This window comes from Sus scrofa, chromosome 7 (assembly GCF_054392235.1).
Source record: "Sus scrofa isolate SSC_HxYL_T2T_F1_AM1 chromosome 7, Sscrofa_HxYL_maternal_Yorkshire_Landrace_v2.0, whole genome shotgun sequence".
NCBI classification, from domain to species: Eukaryota; Metazoa; Chordata; class Mammalia; order Artiodactyla; family Suidae; genus Sus; species Sus scrofa.
The window spans coordinates 55812539-55826963 of NC_139389.1; the positions used below are offsets into that span (position 1 = coordinate 55812539).

General features: G+C 45.7%; 2 long non-coding RNA genes across 2 annotated transcripts in view; one reads left to right on the forward strand and one right to left on the reverse strand.

The window, feature by feature from the left end:
- The window catches only part of LOC146401594 (uncharacterized), a 154276-nt gene that overhangs the window by 133067 nt on the left and 6784 nt on the right, over positions 1–14425 (forward strand). The window contains exon 2 of the long non-coding RNA XR_014810286.1: positions 12787–12861. This is a non-coding gene — a long non-coding RNA (uncharacterized LOC146401594). The remainder of the gene's footprint in view (positions 1–12786; positions 12862–14425) is intronic.
- The window catches only part of LOC110261710 (uncharacterized), a 105588-nt gene that overhangs the window by 45694 nt on the left and 45469 nt on the right, over positions 1–14425 (reverse strand). The gene's annotated exons all lie outside the window — the stretch shown is intronic.

Below are 14425 nucleotides of genomic sequence, written 5' to 3' on the forward strand. Positions count from 1 at the left end.
GTGTTGCTGTGGCTCTGGCATAGGCTGGCGGCTACAGCTCCGATTCGACCCCTAGCCTGGGAACCTCCATGTGCCGCAGAAGCGGCCCAAAGAAATAGCAAAAAATAAAAATAAAAAAATAAAATCCTTTGCTGGTTTCCTTGTTACTCTTAAGATAAAGTCTGGAATCCTTACCGTGCCTTGCACACAGACTTTGCCTACCTTCCCAAACCACCTTACAGCCCTCTCCTTCGCTTTCTTGTTTTTTTTGTTGTTTGTTTGTTTTTTGTCTTTTTGCCTTTTCCAGGGCCACTCCCGCAGCATATGGAGGTTCCCAGGCTAGGGGTTAAATCGAAGCCATCTAATCTGGCCAGAGCTGCAGCAATGCGGAATCTGAGCCAAGTCTGTGACCTACACCACAGCTCATGGCAACGCCGGATCCTTAACCCACTGAGCAAGGACAGGGATTGAACCTGCAACCTCATGGTTCCTAGTCAGATTCGTTAACCACTGCGCCATGACGGGAACTCCACAGCCCTCTCCTTCTGCTCACTTATATTCGAGGCCTTGGATCTGTTATTGGTTATTTCAAAGTTCCATCTCTGTCCTGCCTCAGGACCTTTGTACACGTCTTTCCCTCTGCCCAGATCTCTCTTCACCTCACCATCTTCTACTCATCCTTCAAGTCTCAGCTTAAATGTCACTTCCTCAGGGAAGTCTTCCCAGATCGAACTATCACTGCCACTCGGGCTAGGTAAGGCCTGCTTGTATAAGCTCTAATACCATCCTCTAATTCTTTGTGACATTCATCATCCTTGTAAGTGTTTATTTATATAATTATTTCTTTAATACGTCTTCTCATTACACTTACGGTCCATAAAGACAGTGTCTATCTTGTTCACTGCCATAGTCCAAGCATATATCATTTACCTATGGCAACATATATATCACAGGTAGTAGTATTCATTATGAATTTGATGAATAAATGAGTGAGTGATAAGAAAGCTACTTTGAGGAGGATTATAGCATAGAAGAAATCACACTGGGGAGTTCCTGCTGTGGCACAACAGGATTGGCAGCATCTCTGGAGCGCTGGGACAAAGGTTCCACAGCCTGCCCAGCACAGTGGGTTAAGGATCCGGTGTTGCTACAGCTGTGGTATAGGTCACAACTGTGGCTTGGATCTGACCCCTGGCCCAGGAACTCCATATAACATAGGGCAGGAAAGAAAGAAAGGAAGGGACGGAGGGAGGGAGGAAGGAAGGAAGGAAGGAAGGGACCACACTGGACTAATAGCCACGAGACCTGGGTTCTAAGCCTCGTTTCATCATGTCATCAGTAATTTTTTTTTTTTTTTTCTTTTTAGAGCCATACCCGCGGCATATGGAGGTTCGCAGGCTAGGGGTCCAATTGGAGCTACAGCTGCCAGCCTACACCACAGCCATGGCAACGACATATCCAAGCCGTGTCTGCCACCTACACTGCAGCTCACGGCAATGCCAGATCCTTAACCCACTGGGTGAAGCCAGGGATCGAACCCACAACCTCTTTGTTCCTGGTCAGATTCCTTTCTGCTGCACCACGATGGGAGCTCCCTCCTGGGTGATTTTTACTGACCATCAATTTCATTGAGCTTCAGGGTCTGAGTCTTTAAAATGAAGGGATAATGCATGGTCTCTGAGGTTTCTTCAGTTTCCAAATGCAGTCCTACTTTCTAGTGAGGACTCCAGTGGCCTCCCAGCTCCTCCCAATCTCAGCACTCTCAGTTTGATTACAGAGTCAATATCCCTCTCATCACCACCAAACCAACAGTGGACCCATCTCTTTGACAGATTAAGAAATCAGAGAAGAAGTTCAGGTGTGTCAAGCTTCCAGAAAAGACAGGAAACTGGTTCCCCTGAAAACAACTTTCTCTCTTGGGCTTGAGAATTGTAAGGTCAATTTAGAACAAGTACCGGAGCTTGTCCTGCACCCATCGCTCTCCCCGACACCTCCACGTGGGAAAGGCTGGGCAGCGTGTGGGATGAGGAATGGTGCCTAGGGTAGAAGCAGGACAAACCCCCCCACCCCCAGCTCCTTCACAACAGGCTGCGGGATGGGTTTGGGCCTGCTTGCATGTGGATGTGTCAGGCATTCTGGGAATTCATTTCAAACAAAATCATCTCCACAACAGGAAGGTCTGAATCACAAGACACTGACAAGTTGTCCGATTTCCCCTCTCTGCTCCTTGCCCTATTCCTTCCCGGCCCCCAGCCCATCCCAGGAATCAGTGCACTCTGGGTGTGAGTCGAGCCCAGCTCCAGCCAGGAAGAGCAGGTTCAAAACACCACCCCGACCTCTCTCCCTCCCTTAGGCTACTGTCCATCACCAACCCCACAGTTTGAGGTTTTTTAAAGGCCTCTCTGGAGCAAAGCAATCATATCCAGAACCGCAAGAAGCATTTGCCCTCGGAGATCCTGTGGCCCAGTTGCATTATAATACATTATGCCAACTCTGCCAGCAAGGGCTCTCCTCCCACGTTCAGGAAGCTCAGGAGGAAATGTGTGAAAAAGATCACCCTACAAACAAAAATATCACATTTCCACAAAATCCAAGCTGTAGTAGACTTCCTCAGAGAATCATACTTAATTGGTTGCATTCCTAAGATGGAGTGACCTGCCAGCTTGCTCAGCCTAGGTAGACCAGCTGTATTAAGACGGAGTGTTTTAGGAGTTCCCGTCGTGGCTCAGTGGTTAACGAATTCGACTGGGAACCATGAGGTTGTGGGTTCGATCCCTGGCCTTTCTCAGTGGGTTAGGGATCCAGCGTTGCCGTGAGCTATGGTGTAGGTTACAGACGAGGCTCGGATCCCGCATTGCTGTGGCTCTGGTGTAGGCCAACGGCTACAGCTCTGATTGGATCCCTAGCCTGGGAACCTCCATATGCCACAGGAGGGGCCCAAGAAATGGCAAAAGGGCAAAAAAAAAAAAAAAAAAAAAAAAAAGATGGAGTGTTTTATTCAAGCACAAATTGCCTGGTTTGGGAAACAGAAAACCTGTCCACACTCCACACTTCAAACCCCGTGTTTGGAAGCCACTTCCTTCCAGAGCCTTTGTCTCTTTCTAATTCACACGAGGGCAGTGTGTGAGTTAGCGGTGGCTCTGGCCCAGGACTCTAGATCCAGGCGGGATAACAACCATCTCAGAACGAGACACACAATCATATTGTGGCTTTGCCCCTCTCCTTTTCTGAATGTTCCACAAAATATTATCTCATTTCTTCAAAGCAGTATCTGGTCATTTATTTAGGAAATACATACTATCCATTGTTTCTGTGTTGGGCAGAGTGCTACCCTTAGGAGGTTACGTTAGGAGGTCGTATCAGAAAACAGTTCCCAAGAGAACACAGGTGACACTCTTAGCTTCGGATACTTTCAGGAGGAGGTCTATTAACAAAATAACAGTGTGTAAAGGTGAAGTTGTGGAGGACTGGCAAAGATAGCACCGTAATGCAGACAAGCCAAGCTGTCACCACTCCCAGGCTTAGAGAGGTGAGGGGAGGAGGGATTGCTGGTACCTGGAATGAGAGAGGATCCGTATAGAGCAGTGCCACCCAAAGCATGATTTGGGAAACCGGGCAGGCCCCTTCCCTGCTACCAGTCTATGACAGTCTTTGACAATTGAAAGTGGACGTGCAGAAAATTCTTTTGCATTTTTATGTTGCCACAACATCAGTGATCGTGAGCCATATCAGCCAATGTTAGTTTGAAGTTTAGGTTTTATGGAGGAATATGTTCTGCTGATGCAGCTGCAAGGACAGGGAAACAGTCCTTCTGGGGCCTCTTATTCAGATTAAGAAGCTTCTGTCAGTATGTAAATGGACATGCTGCTGCTTCACTGAGAAAGTCATGCTCTCCTCCCCCCACCCTGTAGTAAATAAATAAGTCTTCATGTCAGCTACATTTTTTTGTGCTAGGTGATAGAACATTTTCAAATTTGATAGTTTTTCATCTAAAGAAGCTCCCTGCATAGGAGATTAATAGCTCCAGAGCTATAACTTAATGGGACAAATTGTTCATGTTGGCTATTGATAAAGGATTGGCGATGACTTTTGAAACATAGCATCACTTGCCTCATTTTTGTGTCAAGGTGAAAAATGAAGTCGGAGCCTGCTGAGGTTGCTTAAAACCTCTTCTGTTCTTGTCAATGTATCTTTTCGAGACTGATTCCTCTACTATAAAGTGTAATTTTTAAAAAACATTAAAACCATTTACATTATATCCCTTGGTATCAGTGTGGTTGAACCAACGTGGATTAGATAAATTAGCAAGCAAAAAGCAAGATGTTTGTCACATTAAGGACTTGAAGTTGATATACACATTGTTCTTTCAAAGTGTTCGTAGGCATTTAACATGGGCAATGACTATATCCTTCCTAATTTTTGGTTCAGATATCATTGTAGAACAGCAAGAATTTGTAAGTATGGAAGCAGTTCTTTATATTAGTCATCTGTACGCAGACCTTCAATGAGCAACATGTATACTTTTTGCAACTCTTTTCTTTTTTTCTTATGTTTCTTTTGATAATATTTTTTTGACTATAACTTTAAGACTTAAAATCTAGTAATAAAAATCTGGCCTTATATTTTACAAGTCGTTGCCTTTTAAATTTTATAAGAACTCACTTTTAAATAATTCATTTTAATTGCATTTCATAAAAGTATCATTCTGCACTTGATTGGAAAGAAAACAAAGTGACTCTTCACCCCAGATGGTTTGAGGAGGAAGAAGAGGTCCAGAAGAGGCTGTGAACTTCACTGAGGGAGGCAGCCAGCCCAAGGCCAAATCCTATGGTGGGAACCAGGAACAAACACCAGGCTCTCACTCCCTGCCCTCCAGTCAGTCTCCTGCTGGGGCCTCTCCATTGGCCAAACCCACCGGAAGCCAGAGAGCAAGGAAGCCTATAGAAGCAGTCCTTTGAGGTCAGCCTCCAGGGCAGGATGGAGGACAGAAAAAGTGTATCTTACTGGAGCGTGGGGGGAAGTAGAGACACAGTTTGTGTCCCAAGGTGTGGATTGGCTTTGTGGGGTAATAGCAAATAGACAACCCCTAGGCAGTGCCAGGACGGAAGGACAATGGCAGTCCTGTGAGGGCAGACACCTGATCCAGGGCACATCTAGCCCAGCCTGGACATTCATTTGGAGCCAGAGGGAGTCAGGTCTGGAGGGGGCTTCCTAGGGCATGTGATGTCTGAGCTGAGGCATGAAGGAAGAACCACCGTTGGCCAGGAGACAGGGCCAAGGGCAGTGAGGGGAAGGGGGCCCCAGAGGAAACAACCCATGCAAAGGCGTATATACTCAACAACAGGAACCAGGGACAAAGCAGGTGAGGCAGGGGAGGTGGCCTGGTCAGATCACAGGGCATCTGCTCTTGGGCAAGAAAGTTGACTGTATCTTGAAATAAATGAAGTGTTTGCTGCAGAAGGAGTGACTGAGAAGGCCCGAACTTGAAATGCTATGGGGAAGAGCAGGAAGTCTCAAAGTCTGGATTCAGGAAGGAGCAGAGATGACAACAGCCAGGGCTAAGCCTTAGGGAGGGCTTCCTCAGTGCCACACTCTGTTCTAAGTGCTTACTATGTGTTCATTCATTTAAAACTCCCAGCAACACTACCAAAGAGATGCTGTTACTACTCCCACTTTATAGATGAAGAAACTGAGGCATAGAGAGTTTGGGGAATAGCCTGAGTTCACACTGTTGGTAAGTAAAAAGAGCTAAAATTTGAATGCAGGCTGTCTGGCTCCAGCATCTGTGGTTTTTTTTTTTTTTTTTTGAATGTTGATAGGGAGACATTTAATAAGTTCTGCAGTTGATGAATTATACTGAACTGTAGCACAAATTTTGTACATGTGATTTTAGCAGTAGACTTAAGCAAGCAGTGTTACACAGTAGTTATACTCTGACAACTTTACAAGAACATATCTTTTCCTGTTGAACTTCAGGGCAAAAGAATAACTTACACAATAACTTTCCATTTGATCGGGCCATTTGGTCACAGGTCATGGGACATCTTATCCTCATCTAAAGATAGATTTCTATGACTTCAGAAACAAAATTAGAGTGTTTTTTGAACAATTCAATTAAATTGTACAAGCATGTAATATACCAGCAAGGAGCTATCTGGGAGGTGAGTCTTAGACAGTAAATACACACCTCAATTAACAAAATTAGAGTTTAATATCCACTGAAACATCTTTTTCTCTCTAAAATTACCCTCATTTTACCAAATATAGCCAAATTAAGACTTAACTTTATTTTTGCAAAATAAGTCTGGTTATTTGATAACATAGTCTTTTTTAAATTGTCTGTGCTGGAACTTTTCATAAGATGTTTCAGACTGAACTTTTCAAAGACTCTCAAAGCCCAGGGCATGCATCATATTCTGTCTGGGTGGATTTCTCTCCTCCAGCATCTGCGCTCTTAACCACTGTTCTGGGACAGGGGAGAAAACCAGAGGAGGACAATTAGAGGACAGGGACAGGGGGTGGGGGCACTAAGGCTAACATCTGCCTTCCCACTGTTGCCTGTGTGGAGAGCCCAGTAAGCGTGGAAACCATGGCCACACCGCCTTCCAGACTGGCTGTTCCTTGATATCTTATTAGTCCTTGCCTACACCCTTAAGATGCATAATCCTATCCTCTGTGCTGGATGAGCTTTTCTCATTTGCATTTTGCATTTTGGCTTTGATATAATGGCAAGAACACAAGAGATGGGCAACACAGAATTAAGTCCCAGCCTGATCCCGTGGTGGCCCCGTGCAAGTCACCAACACATGGGCACCTGCGTGAAACAATTTTCCTTCTTCCAGTGGCTCCTCTTTTATCTTTTTGTACATTCTGAGACAAATTTGCTCTCTGTGCCACATTCCCTCCTGTTCTGGATATGTGATGATTGATAACTACATTATGTTATCATCAGTCTCCAACAATGAGTACTTGCTTGTTCATTCGATTTGTGTTGTTTATGAAATGTTTCACCATCTACTAATGCAGGGTAGTTCCCGGGTCCCTATCCATGGCACAAACAAGCAACTCAATGTGTGTGTGTGTGCTTGTGTGCTTGTGTGTGTGTGTCCATCTGCCTGTCTGTCCCAAGGGAACAGGGCACTGTTGAGTTCAGGCTGATTATTAGCTCATGGTCTGTCAGTAAACTCTGTTCACAAGAAAGCCATTTGCTGTTATGTCTCTGCGGTGACGTCATGCAGCTCATGTTTTATGTTTTTCAGAGTTCATTAGTTTTTATGAGTCCTTGGTTAATATCTAGCTCAATGGACTTTGTAAGTGGAAAGCCCCCAATCACAAAGTCACCCTCTTGAAATATAATTGAAAATACATGCACATTAATTTCCCATTGTTGGTGCTGGCTATTATAATAGTTAAGGGCACAGGACCCTGGAGTTAGATTGTTGGGTTCAAATTCCCACTCAGCCATGGTGAGCTTGTAAAGTGTTGGTTTCTTGATCTGAAGAATAGAAATTTTTTTTCTTTTTTTCTTTTTTTTTTTTTTTTGCCTTTTATAGGGCTGCTCCCACGGCATATGGAGGTTCCCAGCCTAGGGGTCTAACTAGAGCTGTAGCTGCTGGCCTATGCCAGAGCCACAGCAACATGGGATCCGAGCCACATCTGCAACCTACACCACAGCTCATGGCAACACCAGATCCTGAACCCACTGAGCAAGGGCAGGGATCAAACCCGCAACCTCATGGTTCCTAGTCGGATTCGTTAACCACTGTGCCACGACGGGAACTCCAGAATTTTTTTTTTTTTTATTGGCTGCACCTGTGGCATATGGAAGTTCCCAGGCCAGGGACTGAATCTGAGCTGCAGCTGCAACCTACACCACAGCTGCGGCAATGCCAGATCCTCAATCCATTGCACCATGCTGGGGATCAAACCTGTGCTACCACAGAGACAATGCCAGATTCATTTTTTTGTTTTTTTTTTTGTCTTTTTGCCATCTCTTTGGGCCACTCCCGTGGCACATGGAGGTTCCCAGGCCAGGGGTCGAATCGGAGCTGCAGCCACTGGCCTACGCCAGAGCCACAGCAACGCGGGATCCGAGCTGTGTCTGCAACCTACACCACAGCTCACGGCAACACCGGATCGTTAACCCACTGAGCAAGGGCAGGGACCGAACCCGCAACCTCATGGTTCCTAGTCGGATTCGTCAACCACTGCGCCACAACGGGAACTCCAATGCCAGATTCTTAATACACTGCATCACAGTGGGAACTCTCTGAGAACGGAAATTTTTAAATGAGGGAGTTTATGTGAATACTTTTAGCATCCTGCCTGGCTCAGGGTAAGTCCTCGGTCATTGCTGGCTATGCTTGTTATCACACCAACTGTGCTTGTATCCATCAGGCAGGAAAACATTCAAGCTCCACAGCCAAGCTAGGAGAGGCACACATGTGCCTTCTGGTGTTTTAGCTCAGAGCCCTTAGTCCAGGGAGGATCCTGAATTCAGAGGCCCTGATCGTACCACATTTACTTTACAGTTGAGCATCACTTCTGCTGATCAGTGAAATTGACATAATGCCTCTTTTTTTTTTTTTTTCAACTTTTTAGGGCCACATGTGTGGCATATGGAAGTTCCCAGGCTAGGGGTCAAATTGGAGCTGCAACTACTGGCCTACCCCACAGCCAGAGCAATGCAGGATCTGAACTGCATCTGTGACCTACAACCTAGCTCATGGCAACACCAGATCTTTAACCCACTGAGCCAGGGATTGAACCTGAATTCTCATGGATACTAGTCGGATTCATTACTGCTGAGCCACAATGGGAACTCCAAAACCTATTCTTTTTTCTTTTCTTTTTTTTTTTTTTTTTTCCCAGCCACGCCGGTGGCATGTGGAAGTTCTTGGGTCAGGGATCAAACCTGCACCACAGCAGTCGACCCAAGCCACAGCAATGACAATGCCGGATCCTTAACCTGCTGAGCCACCAGGCAAGTCCAATGCCCCAGTTTTGAGGCATGTGCCCAGAGCGGCCTGTGTCAAGAAGAGCAGCATGTTTCAATTGGCTGGAGTGAGAAATCCAATTAGGGGCAGAACGAGAAATGATAATGAGAAAAGGAAAATACACAGCCTGGGTAGGGATCACTGAAAGTCAGGAAGAGGACACAGGGTGCAGTGTGTCCCTCAAGCCTGAGGGTACAGATCCTAAGAGCCCGCCTGCAGCTCTAGGCTATCTACAAAGGGGAGCAGAGGGGTGGCCATCTGGTTGGAAGCCAGGCAGGGTGACATGACTTGAGTCCTCTGTTTTCTGAGACTGGGGGGAGGAGACTGTGCCCAGAACAAGAGACCTCACATCAGGTCTCTGCCCATCCACACCCGTTTCTCCTCTGGGCTCCCTAGACCACAAACGACAAACTCGGAAAGCCAGGCAGACTCCCACAGGGGTGCCTACTGGGCAAGGCCTGGCTGCCCTTGACCTGTGCCTGAGGGTGCTGCCTGACTCTTCAGCACAACTGTGAGAATTTCCAACTGCGGACACACCGTGCCCACAGAGACGCCTGTGAAGCGTCCTTTTGGTTTAGGGAGCCGCTTCAGCAGCTGCCTTACAAATACGTGGGACTGAAATGGGACGCCCTGGAATTTTGATAACTTTTCTTCCCTCTAGCATGAAGGGGCCTCTAGTTCTGTTTGCTTTGTGAAAAGTGGATCTGTGCTTGAGTTTTTAGAACATTTGGAGAAAGATTGGTCAGGAGGCAGCTAGCCTGAGCACCCAGAGATTTTTCTCTCTTCCTAGAGCACCAGGTTTGGAGTCTTGGCTTTTCCTTCTGCCTCAGCCATTCTCCAGCCTCTGTGAAGTCACTTGCCTATGCTAAGCCAAGGCTTTCTCACCTGTGAGTGAAGGTGATGACAGGTGCACATAAGAAGCACCTGTCATCAGGCACTCTCATAGATTAACAGGGAGAATTGAATGAAATAACACATGTGAAGTGCTTACTACATGATCAGGCATATGGTAGGTGCTTGGTAAATGGTGATCCCAATACCATCTTATCTTATTTTAGTCTTTTCTTGGGCTGATCCCGCAGCATATGGAGATTCCCAGGCTAGGGGTCTAATTGGAGCTGTAGCCACAGGCCTACGCCAGAGCCACAGCAATGCAGGATCGGAGCCATACCTGCAACCTACACCACAGCTCATGGCAACGTCGGATCCTTAACCCACTGAGTGAGGCCAGGGATCGAACCTGCAACCTCATGGTTCCTAGATGGATTCGTTAACCACTGAGCCACGATGGGAACTCCCCAATACCATTTTAGGAGAGGTGTTTTAGGAGAGCTCAGTGGCAGAAGCATTTGAAAAGACAGACTTGGAAGATGACTGTCTCTTAGAGATATGAACCTCCCTCCTCCACACCCTGCAGAGATGCTAGGCATTTGCTCAGTGGGGTCCTTCAGCCTCTTCACTCTTGCCCTAGGGTTGAGCAGGACCACACTGCTTACTGCCTCTGTTGCTGCAAGAACCCACCTTCTTCCTGGGCTAACAACACCTCAGCCACTTGCATCATACAGGAACTCAAAGAGAATAGAAAATGCTAACACTGAACCACAATTTATTCACCTACTCTTCAGTTGATGGGCAGTAGGTTTTTGTTAGCCTGCACAGAATTAAGAATCCTCCTTGAACGTGTCTCCTATTTCACATGTGCAAGAATTTCCCTTGGACCTAGAGTGGAATTGCTGGGTTGTGAGGCATGCCAATATTCAGCTTTGTGAGACAGAGACAAACTGTTTTCCACAGTGGTTGCAAGAATTGACGACCCTGGCAAGCAATGCATAAGAGATCTCAGGACCTATGTCCTCTGGTGTTGTCACACAGCAGTCCAAAAGAATGAACCAGATACAAAGTGTTTACATGAATATGTGACTCTTAGCAATATAATATTCACTGAAAAGAGCAAATCCCACAAGGATGTGTATGGTCTACTTAATATAATTTGGAAAACAGCTAAAAAGAAAATATGGATTACATATTTTAGGATTATATAAAGTAAAGCTAAAGCTATAGTTAAAACAACTCAAGGGGAAGAGTTTGTTTTGTTTTGTTTTTTTAGGGCCACACCTGCAGCATATGGAAGGTCCCAGGGTAGGGGCTGAATTGGAGCTGTGGCTTCGGGCCACAGCCATAGCCACAGCAACACCAGATCTGAGCTGCACTTGTAACCTACACCACAGCTTGTGGCAATGCCGAAGCCTTAACCCACTGAGCAAGGCCCGGGATCAAACCTGCATCCTCATGGATACTAGTTGGGTTCATTACTGCTGAGCCACGACAGGATCTCCAGAAAGAGATATTTGTACACACATATTCATAGCAGCATTATTCACAACAACCAAAGGTGTCCATCTAGGGATGAATGGATAAACAAAATGTAATATAGTCACACACTGGAATATTATTCAACTTTAAAAGGGAAAGAAATTCTGACACATGCCATAACCCAGATGAACCTGGAGGACTCTACGCTAAGTGAAAAAAGTTGGTCATCAAGACACCTCCCTCATGATTCCACTTAAATGAAGCAGCCAAGGCAAATGCTACAGACAGAAAGTAGAAGGGTGGGTGTCGGGGGGCTGGGAGAAGAAGGAAGGGGGCGTTGTTGTTTAAAGAATGCAGAGTTTCTCTTTCTCAAGGTGAAAGGAATTCGGGAGATTGACTGTACAAAACTGTGAATATACTCAATACTACTGAACTGTCCACTTAGAAATACTGTGACTTTGACATTATGTGTATTTTAACACAATTAAACAAAAAAAGGAAGTCAGGAACGTGAGATTCAGGAAAGTGGTTACCTGTGGTGGGGGTGGGAGAGGTCATGATGGTTAGATGGGGCGTGGGGAGGTTCCGGGAAGTGAGATCTAAGTTGCAGTCAAAGTCCTAAATTCTGCTTTCTTTTTAGGGCCCCACCTGTGCATGTGGAAGTTCCCAGGTGAGGGGCTGAATCAGAGCTGCAGCTGAGGCCTATACCACACCCACAGCAACACCGGATCTGAGCTAAATCTGTGACCAAACACCACAGCTTGCGACAATGCTGGATCCTTAACCTACCAAGCGAAGCCAGGGACTGAACCCGCATCCTCACACTGTGTTGGGTTCTTAACTCGCTGAGCCACAACGGGAACTCCCTAACTTTCATTTTCAGTGGTGAAGTCCCTTTAAAAAAAATAGCACAAAGTGCATTTTAAAAATAAACAAACACATAGCAATGCTCCTCTATGCGCCAATGATGAGAGCATGTCATCAACCAGGGATTAGATCAATCCAATTCTCTACAAGGTGCAAAAATACTTATCCTCAAGGTACTCTAGGAAAATATAAGCTGTTTTCATTTTTATTTATTTTGTTTTTGAAATATTTAGGCAGTTATTTAATGTATTTGTCATTAGAGAATCATAATACATATCAAGTTTTTTGAGGACCCTGAAATAAGCCTGGCTAAATGCCGGTTCCCAGAAGTTCAGAATGTGAGTGTAAAAAACACAACTTTTCTTTGCCCTGATTTTCCAGATACCAGATGCAACTCCTAACACCAGTTTCCTGCCATAAACTGACAATGTAAACTGTGAGTCAAGGGCTTCAGACAAAAGTTAGATGTGGTACCATGGAAAACATAAACCAAGGAGAGAAATACTATATATAAACTGTTTTTAAATTTATGATAAGAGTTTAAACTTCTCCCACCCTCATCTTCATCCTGTCATTTTTATAAAGCCTTGAATTAAAAAAGCCTTTAATTCTGCATAACCCTTTATTGCAGATAGAAGCCTGAACCAGGCAGACCCTCATCTAGAAATTTCAGTCAAACTTCTGGCACCCTGAAGATGCAAACAAGGTAGGAAGCTTGCCCTTATGGAAAGGTAAATTTTAAAACAATTCAACAGAATGTCAGTGTATTCATTAACCCAAGTGAGAATCTGATTGCAAGTTGGCCAGTCAGCGTTTCTAATTTTTCTATAAGATTAATCCACAAAAAATTTGATCGTTGACTTATTTGGACCCAAATTTGCTATAGAATAATGGTTTAACAAGGCTTTGTTCAGGTCTGTTTATATCCCAGGGTAGAACAACATAGATTTGAGAACCAGAAGTAACTGTAGAGATCATCTTGTCCAGAGATGGCAAATAGTTGGCATATACGTCAAGAGTTCCCAAACCCCTGCCCACGGCAGACATTGCTAATCAATTGTGGCACACTCTCCCCTGAAGCCTGGCCCACTCTGCATATGAGATGAAACCTATTCGGCATCTCTGATCTAGTCCAACCCTCTGCTTGTACAGATGGAGAAATAAAGGCGGTGACTGTCCAAGATCATAAGGCAATGATTCCCTTTTCCACTTTTCCACTATCCTTGAGTCCTCCTGTCTTTTAGGGCTCTGACAGAAACCAGACACCATCATCACAGGAATCTCAGACGGTGCTGCTCTTTTGAGCTGAATCCAGCCCCCGGTTATGCAGCCCCATCCACAGATGATTTTCTTTCTGGGACTCGCAGGCCTCTTGCTCACTCTCTGTCCTTTTAGCTGCAACTGCCAATGCTGGCCAGGCTTTCCATACAGGAGAAAGCATCCTTCTCATCTTTCATGATGTTCTCTTGGCATCTCCCCAAGCTCAGCCTTTACAAATAACGCTGCCAAGTCTGGGCGGGAGGTAACCTGTCAGGTCCCTCAGCAGGGACATCTTCCTTCCAAGGCTGTCTTGTCAACATGGTTCCACCTCCGTAACTCTCTACCCCACCCCACCCTCAATGCCACGAATGACCTGGGCATTATTTCTCTGAGTAAACCTACACACTTCAAATCCTTGGGCAAATAAATGGAGGTGAAATTGTGGGAACAGGTAAGTTGGAGAAAGGCAGGCAGCAGCTAAGAACCTTCCCCTCTGAGGTGCCACAGAATGGCGGCACCAAGGCCTTACCTTCATCGAAGGGGGCACTGGGGCAGGTAGGGCAGCTCGCCTTCCCTTCAATCATGTAAGAACACGGCACAACCTTGGCCAAACTGCTACATTTGAATTACACTTCAAAGCCCACGGCGTCTGCCTACGGTCCAGGACTCTTCTGCTTCTATTTCCTTATTATTTTTGTTTTTATTTTTTTGGCTGTACCCACAGCATGTAGAAGTTCCCAGGCCAGAGAGTGAACCTGAGCCACACCAGTAACAACACTGAATCCTTAACCATTAGGCCACCAGGGAACTCCATCTGCTTCTATTTTGTAATCATTGGGGCTTGCTTGGGGCCTTGGGAAATGGACGTATCAAAGCAAGCCTCGACTGAAGGCTGACCTCGATGGGTGAGTAAAGGAAACTGCGGGACCTTGCTATTGGAGGGGGAGATTGACAGGCAGGGGCTGAAACCAGCATGGAACCAGGCCTGGTGCCACTGCCTGGCAGGTATG